This window comes from Salvelinus alpinus, chromosome 3 (genome assembly GCF_045679555.1).
Source record: "Salvelinus alpinus chromosome 3, SLU_Salpinus.1, whole genome shotgun sequence".
Taxonomy (NCBI): Eukaryota; Metazoa; Chordata; class Actinopteri; order Salmoniformes; family Salmonidae; genus Salvelinus; species Salvelinus alpinus.
In genome coordinates, this window is record NC_092088.1 from 58774430 (window position 1) to 58783603 (window position 9174).

A 9174-nucleotide genomic window follows, 5' to 3' on the forward strand; every position below is an offset into this window, starting at 1 on the left:
GAGCAACATCATTGATGTATACAGAGAAAAGAGTCGGCCTGAGAATTGAACCCTGTGGTACCCCCATAGAGACTGCCAGAGGACCGGACAACATGCCCTCCGATTTGACACACTGAACTCTGTCTGCAAAGTAGTTGGTGAACCAGGCAAGGCAGTCATTAGAAAAACCGAGGCTACTGAGTCTGCCGATAAGAATATGGTGATTGACAGAGTCGAAAGCCTTGGCCAGGTCGATGAAGACGGCTGCACAGTAATGTCTTTTATCGATGGCGGTTATGATATCGTTTAGTACCTTGAGCGTGGCTGAGGTGCACCCGTGACCGGCTCGGAAACCGGATTGCACAGCGGAGAAGGTACGGTGGGATTCGAGATGGTCAGTGATCTGTTTGTTGACTTGGCTTTCGAAGACCTTAGATAGGCAGGGCAGGATGGATATAGGTCTGTAACAGTTTGGGTCCAGGGTGTCTCCCCCTTTGAAGAGGGGGATGACCGCGGCAGCTTTCCAATCCTTGGGGATCTCAGATGATACGAAGGAGAGGTTGAACAGGCTGGTAATAGGGGGTGCGACAATGGCGGCGGACAGTTTCAGAAATAGGGGGTCCAGATTGTCAAGCCCAGCTGATTTGTATGGGTCCAGGTTTTCCAGCTCTTTCAGAACATCTGCTATCTGGATTTGGGTAAAGGAGAAGCTGGGGAGGCTTGGGCGAGTAGCAGCGGGGGAGGCGGGGCTGTTGGCCAAGGTTGGAGTCGCCAGGAGGAAGGCATGGCCAGCCATTGAGAAATGCTTGTTGAAGTCTTCGATTATCACGGATTTATCGGTGGTGACCGTGTTACCTAGCCTCAGTGCAGTGGGCAGCTGGGAGGAGGTGCTCTTGTTCTCCATGGACTTTACAGTATCCCCGAACTTTTTGGAGTTAGAGCTACAGGATGCAAATTTCTGCTTGAAAAAGCTGGCCTTTGCTTTCCTGACTGACTGCGTGTATTGGTTCCTGACTTCCCTGAACAGTTGCATATCGCGGGGGCTCTTCGATGCTATTGCAGTTCGCCACAGGATGTTTTTGTGCTGGTCGAGGGCAGTCAGGTCTGGAGTGAACCAAGGGCTATATCTGTTCTTGGTTCTGCATTTTTTGAACGGAGCATGCTTGTCTAATATGGTGAGGAAGTAACTTTTAAAGAATGACCAGGCATCCTCAACTGACGGGATGAGGTCAATATCCTTCCAGGGTACCCGGGCCAGGTCGATTAGAAAGGCCTGCTCGCAGAAGTGTTTTAGGGAGCGTTTGACAGTGATGAGGGGTGGTCGTTTGACCGCGGACCCATGGCGGATACAGGCAATGAGGCAGTGATCGCTGAGATCTTGATTGAAGACAGCAGAGGTGTATTTGGAGGGCAGGTTGGTCAGGATAATGTCTATTAGGGTGCCCATGTTTACGGATTTAGGGTTGTACCTGGTGGGTTCCTTGATGATTTGTGTGAGATTGAGGGCATCAAGCTTGGATTGTAGGACTGCCGGGGTGTTAAGCATATCCCAGTTTAGGTCACCTAACAGAACAAACTCTGAAGCTAGATGGGGAGCGATCAATTCACAGATGGTGTCCAGGGCACAGCTGGGAGCTGAGGGGGGTCGGTAGCAGGCGGCAACAGTGAGAGACTTATTTCTGGAGAGATTAATTTTTAAAATTAGAAGTTCGAACTGTTTGGGCATAGACCTGGAAAGTATGACAGAACTTTGCAGGCTATCTCTGCAGTAGATTGCAACTCCTCCCCCTTTGGCAGTTCTATCTTGACGGAAAGTGTTATAGTTGGGTATGGAAATCCCAGAATTTTTGGTGGCCTTCCTAAGCCAGGATTTGGACACGGCAAGGACATCAGGGTTGGCAGAGTGTGCTAAAGCGGTGAGTAAGGCAAACTTAGGGAGGAGGCTTCTGATGTTGACATGCATGAGGCCAAGGCTTTTTCGATCACAGAAGTCAACAAATGAGGGTGACTGGGGACATGCAGGGCCTGGGTTTACCTCCACATCACCCGAGGAACAGAGGAGTAGTAGGATGAGGGTGCGGCTAAAGGCTATCAAAACTGGTCGCCTAGAGCGTTGGGGACAAAGAATAAAAGGAGCAGATTTATGGGCGTGGTAGAATAGATTCTGGGCATAATGTGCAGACAGGGGTATGGTGGGGCACGGGTACAGCGGAGGCAAGCCCAGGCACTGGGTGATGATAAGAGAGGTTGTATCTCTGGACATGCTGGTCTCAATGGGTGAGGTCACCGCATGTGTGGGGGGTGGGACAAAGGAGGTATCAGAGGTACGGAGAGTGGAACTACAGGTGTCCATTGCAAACCAAAACAATGATAATGATAACTAGCCTGAACAACAGTATGCAAGGCATATTGATATTTGAGAGAGACATACAATAAGGCATAAAGTGATTGCAGGTCTTGATTGGGAGAGCTAGCTAAAACAACAGGTAAGATAACAGCAGCAATAACAGGGTGCTAGTCTAACACAGCAACAACAGGTAAAAATGGCGACGACTAGGCAGAGAGGGTCGGATTAACTACACACAGATCCTGAGTTAAAGCACAGAGCCGACAGATAAAACACAAATAAACAGAATGGAGTACCGTGAATTAATGGACAGTCAAGCAGGCATCAGCTATGTAGCCAAGTGATCATAGTGTCCAGGGGGCAGCCGTAGATGGAGCAGGGAGGCCTCCACTAAGCTAGCACGCGGCGTTTAAAGTTAGTAGCCCGGGGGGTGGTCTGCTCAGACGGAGGGGGTCTGCTCAGACGTGGTCGTGTCGACAGAGAATCCAAGCCGGATGGCGATGGCGAAAGAGAGGTTGTGAATTGTAGAATTGTGTTTGCTAACTGGTGCTAGCTTCGTGGCAGTGGCGCTAGCTGCGCTAGCTGCAAGCTAGCTGTGAGGATCAGAAGTAGTGGCTCAGGGATTACGGCAGGAATCCGGCGTTGTTGTCGAGAGACAGTCCGATGCTGGTAAATTGGTGAGTAATATCCAGGCTAATAACAGGGCTGGTGTCTGTGCAGAAGGTAAAAGCTACTAGCAGCGGCAAAAAAATTGCTAAATTAGCTTGTAGCTGATTTAGACCAGTTGTGATGGATTGGCAGGGCTCTGTGTCGGCAAAAAAGGTCCAGTCCAATTGGCAAAAGAGGTATTGTAGCCCAAGAATACGCTGGTAGACCTCTTCGGCTAGCCGGCAGATGGGCCTAGCTCGAGGCTAGCTCAAGGCTAACTGGTGCTTGCTTCGGGACAGAGGTGTTAGCCAGTAGTAGCCACTCGGTTGCAGCTAGCTAGCTGTGATGATACGGTGTAATTGTCCAGAGCTTGCGTCAGGAATCCGGTGATGTGGTAGAGAAAAAGCAGTCCTATATGCTCTGGGTTGATATCGCGCTTGCAGACTGGCAGGTATTGGCCCGAGCTGAAGCTGGCTGTGTCCGAGTTAAGGGTGAAGACCGCAGCAGTGGCTAACTGACTACTAGCTAGTAGCTAGTTATCTGGCTAGCTTCTGATTGGGGTTACGGTTCTAAAGTATAAAAAATAGCAGGTCCGTACCACATTGGGTGAGGCGGAATGTAGGAATGTATATTCAGTTCCTAGATGGAAAGTGAAATTAAAATATATACGAAATGTATACGAAAAATACGAGGACTATTTACACGGGACAAGACAAGACAAACACACGTCCTACTGCTACGCCATCTTGGATTTAAGATTTAAGATTTATGATGCTGTTGATGAGCATGCATTGAAGGGGAAGGCCCTTTATGATAATGCCCCCGTGCACAAAGCGAGGTCCATACAGAAATGGTTTGTTGCGATCAGTGTGGAAGAACTTGACTGGCCTGCACAGAGCCTAGACCTCAACCGCATCGAACACCTTTGGGATGAATTGGAACGCCGAAAGGCGAGCCAGGCTAATCGCCCAACATCTTTGCCTGACCTCACTGATGTTCTTGTGGCTGAAAGGAAGCAAGTCCCTGCAGCAATGCTCCAACTTCTAGTGGAAAGCCTTCCCAGAAGAGTGGAGGCTGTTAGAGCAGAATAGGGGGGACCAACTCCATATTAAGGCCCATGATTTTGGAATGAGATGTTCGACGAACAGGTGTCCACATACTTTTGGCAATGAAGTGTATATGCAACGTTAAAGTTTCCTGACATAAAATGTAGATATTAACTATTTTGGACATCAGAGCAATCTTGAGGGAATCCTATTTGAGTGAGCAAAGAATATTCATATGATAGGTTAGATATAAACTCAGCAAAAAAATAAACATCCTCTCACTATCAATTGCGTTCATTTTCAGCAAACTTAACATGTGTAAATATTTGTGTAAACATAACAAGATTCAACAACTGAGACATAAACTGAACAAGTTCCACAGACATGTGACCAACAGACATGGGATAATGTGTCGCTGAACAAAGGGGGGTTCAAAATCAAAAGTAACAGTCAGTATCTGGTGTGGCCACCAGCTGCATTAAGTACTTCAGTGCATCTCCTCCTCATGGACTGCACCCTATTTGCCAGTTCTTGCTGCAATATGTTACCCCACTCTTCCACAAAGACACCTGCGAGTTCCCGGACATTTCTGGGGGGAATGGCCCTAGCCCTCACCCTCCGATCCAACAGGTCCCAGACATGCTCAATGGGATTGAGATCCGGGCTCTTCGCTGGCCATGGCAGAACACTGACATTCCTGTCTTGCAGGAAATCACGCACAGAACGAGCAGTATGGCTGGTGGCATTGTCATGCTGGAGGGTCATGTCAGGATGAGCCTGCAGGAAGGGTACCACATGAGGGAGGAGGATGTCTTCCCTGTAACGCACAGCGTTGAGATTGCCTGCAATGACAACAAGCTCAGTCCGATGATGCTGTGACACACCGCCCCAGACCATGATGGACCCTCCACCTCCAAATCGATCCCGCTCCAGAGTACAGGCCTCGGTGTAATGCTCATTCCTTTGACGATAAACGCGAATCCGACCATCACCCCTGGTGAGACTAATCCGCGACTCGTCAGTGGAGAGCACTTTTTGCGAGTCCTGTCTGGTCCAGCGACGGTGGGTTTGTGCCTATAGGCGACATTGTTGCCGGTGATGTCTGGTGAGGACCTGCCTTGTTGTTGCCATTCCGTACTTGTCCCGCAGGTGTGATGTTCGGATGTACCGATCCTGTGGATGTACCGATCCACTGCGAGGACGAATAGCTGTCCGTCCTGTCTCCCTGTAGCGCTGTCTTACATGTCTCACAGTATGGACATTGCAATTTATTGCCCTGGCCACATCTTGCAGTCCTCATGCCTCCTTGCAGAATGCCTAAGCCAAGTTCGCACAGATGAGCAGGGACCCTCGTCATCTTTCTTTTGGTGTTTTTCAAAGTCAGTATTAAGTTCTAAGTTTTCATAACTGGGACCTTAATTGCCTACCGTCTGTAAGCTGTTAGTGTCTTAACGACTGTTCCACAGGTGCATGTTCATTAATTGTTTATGGTTCATTGAACAAGCATGAAAACAGTGTTTAAACCGTTTACAATGACGATCTGTGTCATTGATCTGTGTCATCGATCTGACGATCTGTGTCATTGATCTCATGATCTGTGTCATCAAGTTATTTAGATTTGTACTAATTATCTTTTATAGACAGGGTCCTGAAAAAGAGACGTTTCTTTTTTTCTGAGTTTGCAAAGCTGAGGAGTATTTCTGTCTGTAATAAAGCCTTTTTGTGATGTAAAACTCATCCTGTTTGTCTGGGCCTGGCTCCCCAGTTGTAACGATGTACATTGAGAGTCGGGAAGCAAGTTCAGGGAGTGAATACATTTAATAAATAAATGAACAAAACAAGAAACACAAACAACGCACTGCCATGAAACAGCAACAATAACGACAAGGGAGGAAACCAAAGGGAGTGACATATAAAGGGTAGGTAATCAAAGAGGTGATGGAGTCCAGGTGAGTCATTATGCGCGGGAACCTGTCGATCCGGCTGAGGCGCGGGAGCATGAGCATGACGACCTAGAGCGCCGGAGAGAGAGCATACATGACAGTACCCACTCCCCGGAGCGTTCGGCTCTAGCCGCAGGAAGCCAACCACAGGGACGATCCCCGGGATCCGGAGCGGACCAGTCCCCTCCACTGAGGCGCAGAAACTTGATGAACCGGCTGAGGAGTGAGAGCCTGATGACCCGGCTGAGACCTCCCCGGTTGCCTCGGTTGAGGGACTGGAACCTGTTCAGCCAGCTTAGGCATGGGAGCCTATCGAACCCGCTGAGGAATGGGAGCCTATCAAACCCGCTGAGGAATGGGAGCCTACAAACCGGCTGAGGCCTCCCAGATAGCTCCGGCTCCGGCTCCAACCCCACGACCCGACATCACCCGAACACAAAAAAAAACACTCCCTGATGCTTCCCTTTGTTGAGTCGTCATTCTGTAACGATGTACGCTGAGAGTTGGGAAGCAAGTTCAGGGAGCGAATGCATTTAATTAATAAATTAACAATACAAGAAACACAAACAACGCATCGCCATGAAACAGCAACAATGACGACTGGGAAGAAACCAGAGGGAGTGACATGTAAAGGGTAGGTAATCAAGGTGATGGAGTCCAGGTGATTCATTATGCGCGTAACACAGGTGACAGGTGTGCTCCCTAACGAGCAGCCTGTTGACCTGGAGCACATGTGACACCAGTGGGTGGGCTTATGCCCTCCAACGCCCACTTATGACTGCACCCCTGCCCAGTCATGTGAAATCCATAGATTAGGGCCTAATTCATTCATTTTGATTGACTGATTTCCTTATATGAACCCTAACTCAGTAAAATCTTTGACATTTTTGCATGTTGCGTTAATATTTTTGCAAACCTTATTCTTTTTTAAATTCTTCAACCTTTGTCCAGTTGGTTGTTGATCATTGCTAGACAGCCATTTTAAAGTATTGCCATAGATTTCTAAGCCAATTTAAATCAAAACTGTAACTAGGCAACTCAGGAAAAATATACTATGATATGAGATATGTGGTTGTCCCACCTAGCCATCTTAAGATCAATGCACTAACTGTAAGTCAGCCTGGATAAGCATGTCTGCTAAATGACTAAAATGTAAATTGTAATGCCGTCTTGGTAAGTAACTCCAATATATAATTGGCCTTGCGTTTTAGGTTATTGTCCTGCTGAAAGGTGGATTTGTCTCCCAGTGTCTGTTGGAAAACAGACTGAACCAGGTTTTCCTTTTCCCATGCTTAGCTCTATTCCTTTTCTTTTCATCCTAAAAAACTCACTAATTCTTGCTGATGACAAGCATACCCTTAACATGATGCAGCCACCACCATGTTTGAAAATATGAAGAGTGGTACTCAGGAATGTATTGGATTTGCCCCAAACATAACGCTTTGTATTCAGTACAAAAAGTTAATTTCTTCGCCACATTTTTTGCAGTATTACTTTAGTGCCTTATCGCAAACAGAATGCATGTTTTGGATTATTTTATTCTGTACATGCTTCCTTATTTTCAATCTGTAATTTAGGTTAGTATTGTGGAGTACCTACAATGTTGTTGATCCATCCTCAGTTTTCTCCTATCACAGCCATAATACCTGGTTTATAATCACCATTGGCCTCATGGTGAAATCCCTGAGTGGTTTCCTTCCTCTCCGTCAACTGAGTTATGAAGGACACCTGTGTAGGGAAGCCCCCGTAGTGACTCTTCTTATAAACAGTATACAAGAATTTCCTCTGTGTTGTCTTAGGAATTCAGCATTCTCTGTGTTGATCTTGCCAACCCCATTGTCTTACCTCTGAGAAGCAGAGGTTACATCATGTAGGTCTGATATCTGATTGGATGTTAACTTTACAGCAATACCATTGGTCAACAACTCAGATTTTGAATCCAAACAACTCAGATACTTATTAAAAGGTCTTAGATTCATTGTCCTTTCTCTTTTATGTTCCCGACATGCTGTGGTGAGATACTTACACTCTTTCTTTCTCTCTCTATCTCTCCCTCTACCATGAGCTATGGCCCGTGGGGTACAGAGATTGGGTAGTTATTCAAAAATCATGTTAAACACCATTATTGCACACAGAGTTAGTCCATGCAATTTATTATCTGACCTGTTAAACAGATTTTTACTCCTGACCTTATTTAGGCTTGCCATGACAAAGGGGCTGAATACTTATTGACTCTAGACATTTCAGCTTTTCATTTGTATTAATTTGTAAAAAATATCTAATAACATAATTCCAATTTGACATTATGGGGTATTGTAAAATCTAGATGTAATCCATTTTAAATTCAGGCTGTAACACAACAAAATGTGGAAAAAGTAAAAGGGTGTGAATAATTTCTGAAGGCACTGTACTACATGAAAAATTGCTTCAAGTATGAGTAGGAGGCAACACAATGGGTACTTCTGCAAGAACACATGGAGATGGTAGCCTTTGACCAATTTATTAAAACAGGTTTGTCTTTGGTCTTCATGGCTTCATTGATGGTTTTCGGGAAACATCTTTTAGATGGTTTAACTAAGGTACAAACAAAAATAAGACCAAGATATTATAAAGCAGTTGCACAGGCGCAATAAAGGTAAATGTATTTATACGAATTGACGTATTAAGTGCTACACAAATAGCAGTCTTTACGACAACAAAAATGGGCTTTGAATATAGCCTTCAATTAGCACTGTACAAAGGAACTGTATGTTATTTATAATGAGAGATACCTGGAAAAAAATCGGACCTCTCTGAAATGAAAATGCATGGCCCTCCCTTCAGTAAAATATATTTTTACCCGATCCTCCCTGAACACTTACATTTACATTTACATTTAAGTCATTTAGCAGACGCTCTTATCCAGAGTGACTTACAAATTGGTTAAAAGAAACAAGTGACCATCCACTATACCCAGAATAATAATTAAAACATAATGTGGCAGAGAACATGCCTACCGTTTACCCTCACTCCTAGGACAGACCAGAGCCTTAGACATGCATTTTTAAAAACTCTTCTTTGTTTTGTAAGCATTACATGGCAAAGTAGCCAGAAGGTTGTGGATTCGCAGACCACCACGGACAAGGGTAGGGTTGAAAAAAGATCTCCATTATAATAAAAGTACCTTTTATTAACACATTTTACATGACTGGAGAAAAGCAAAACAAAATGT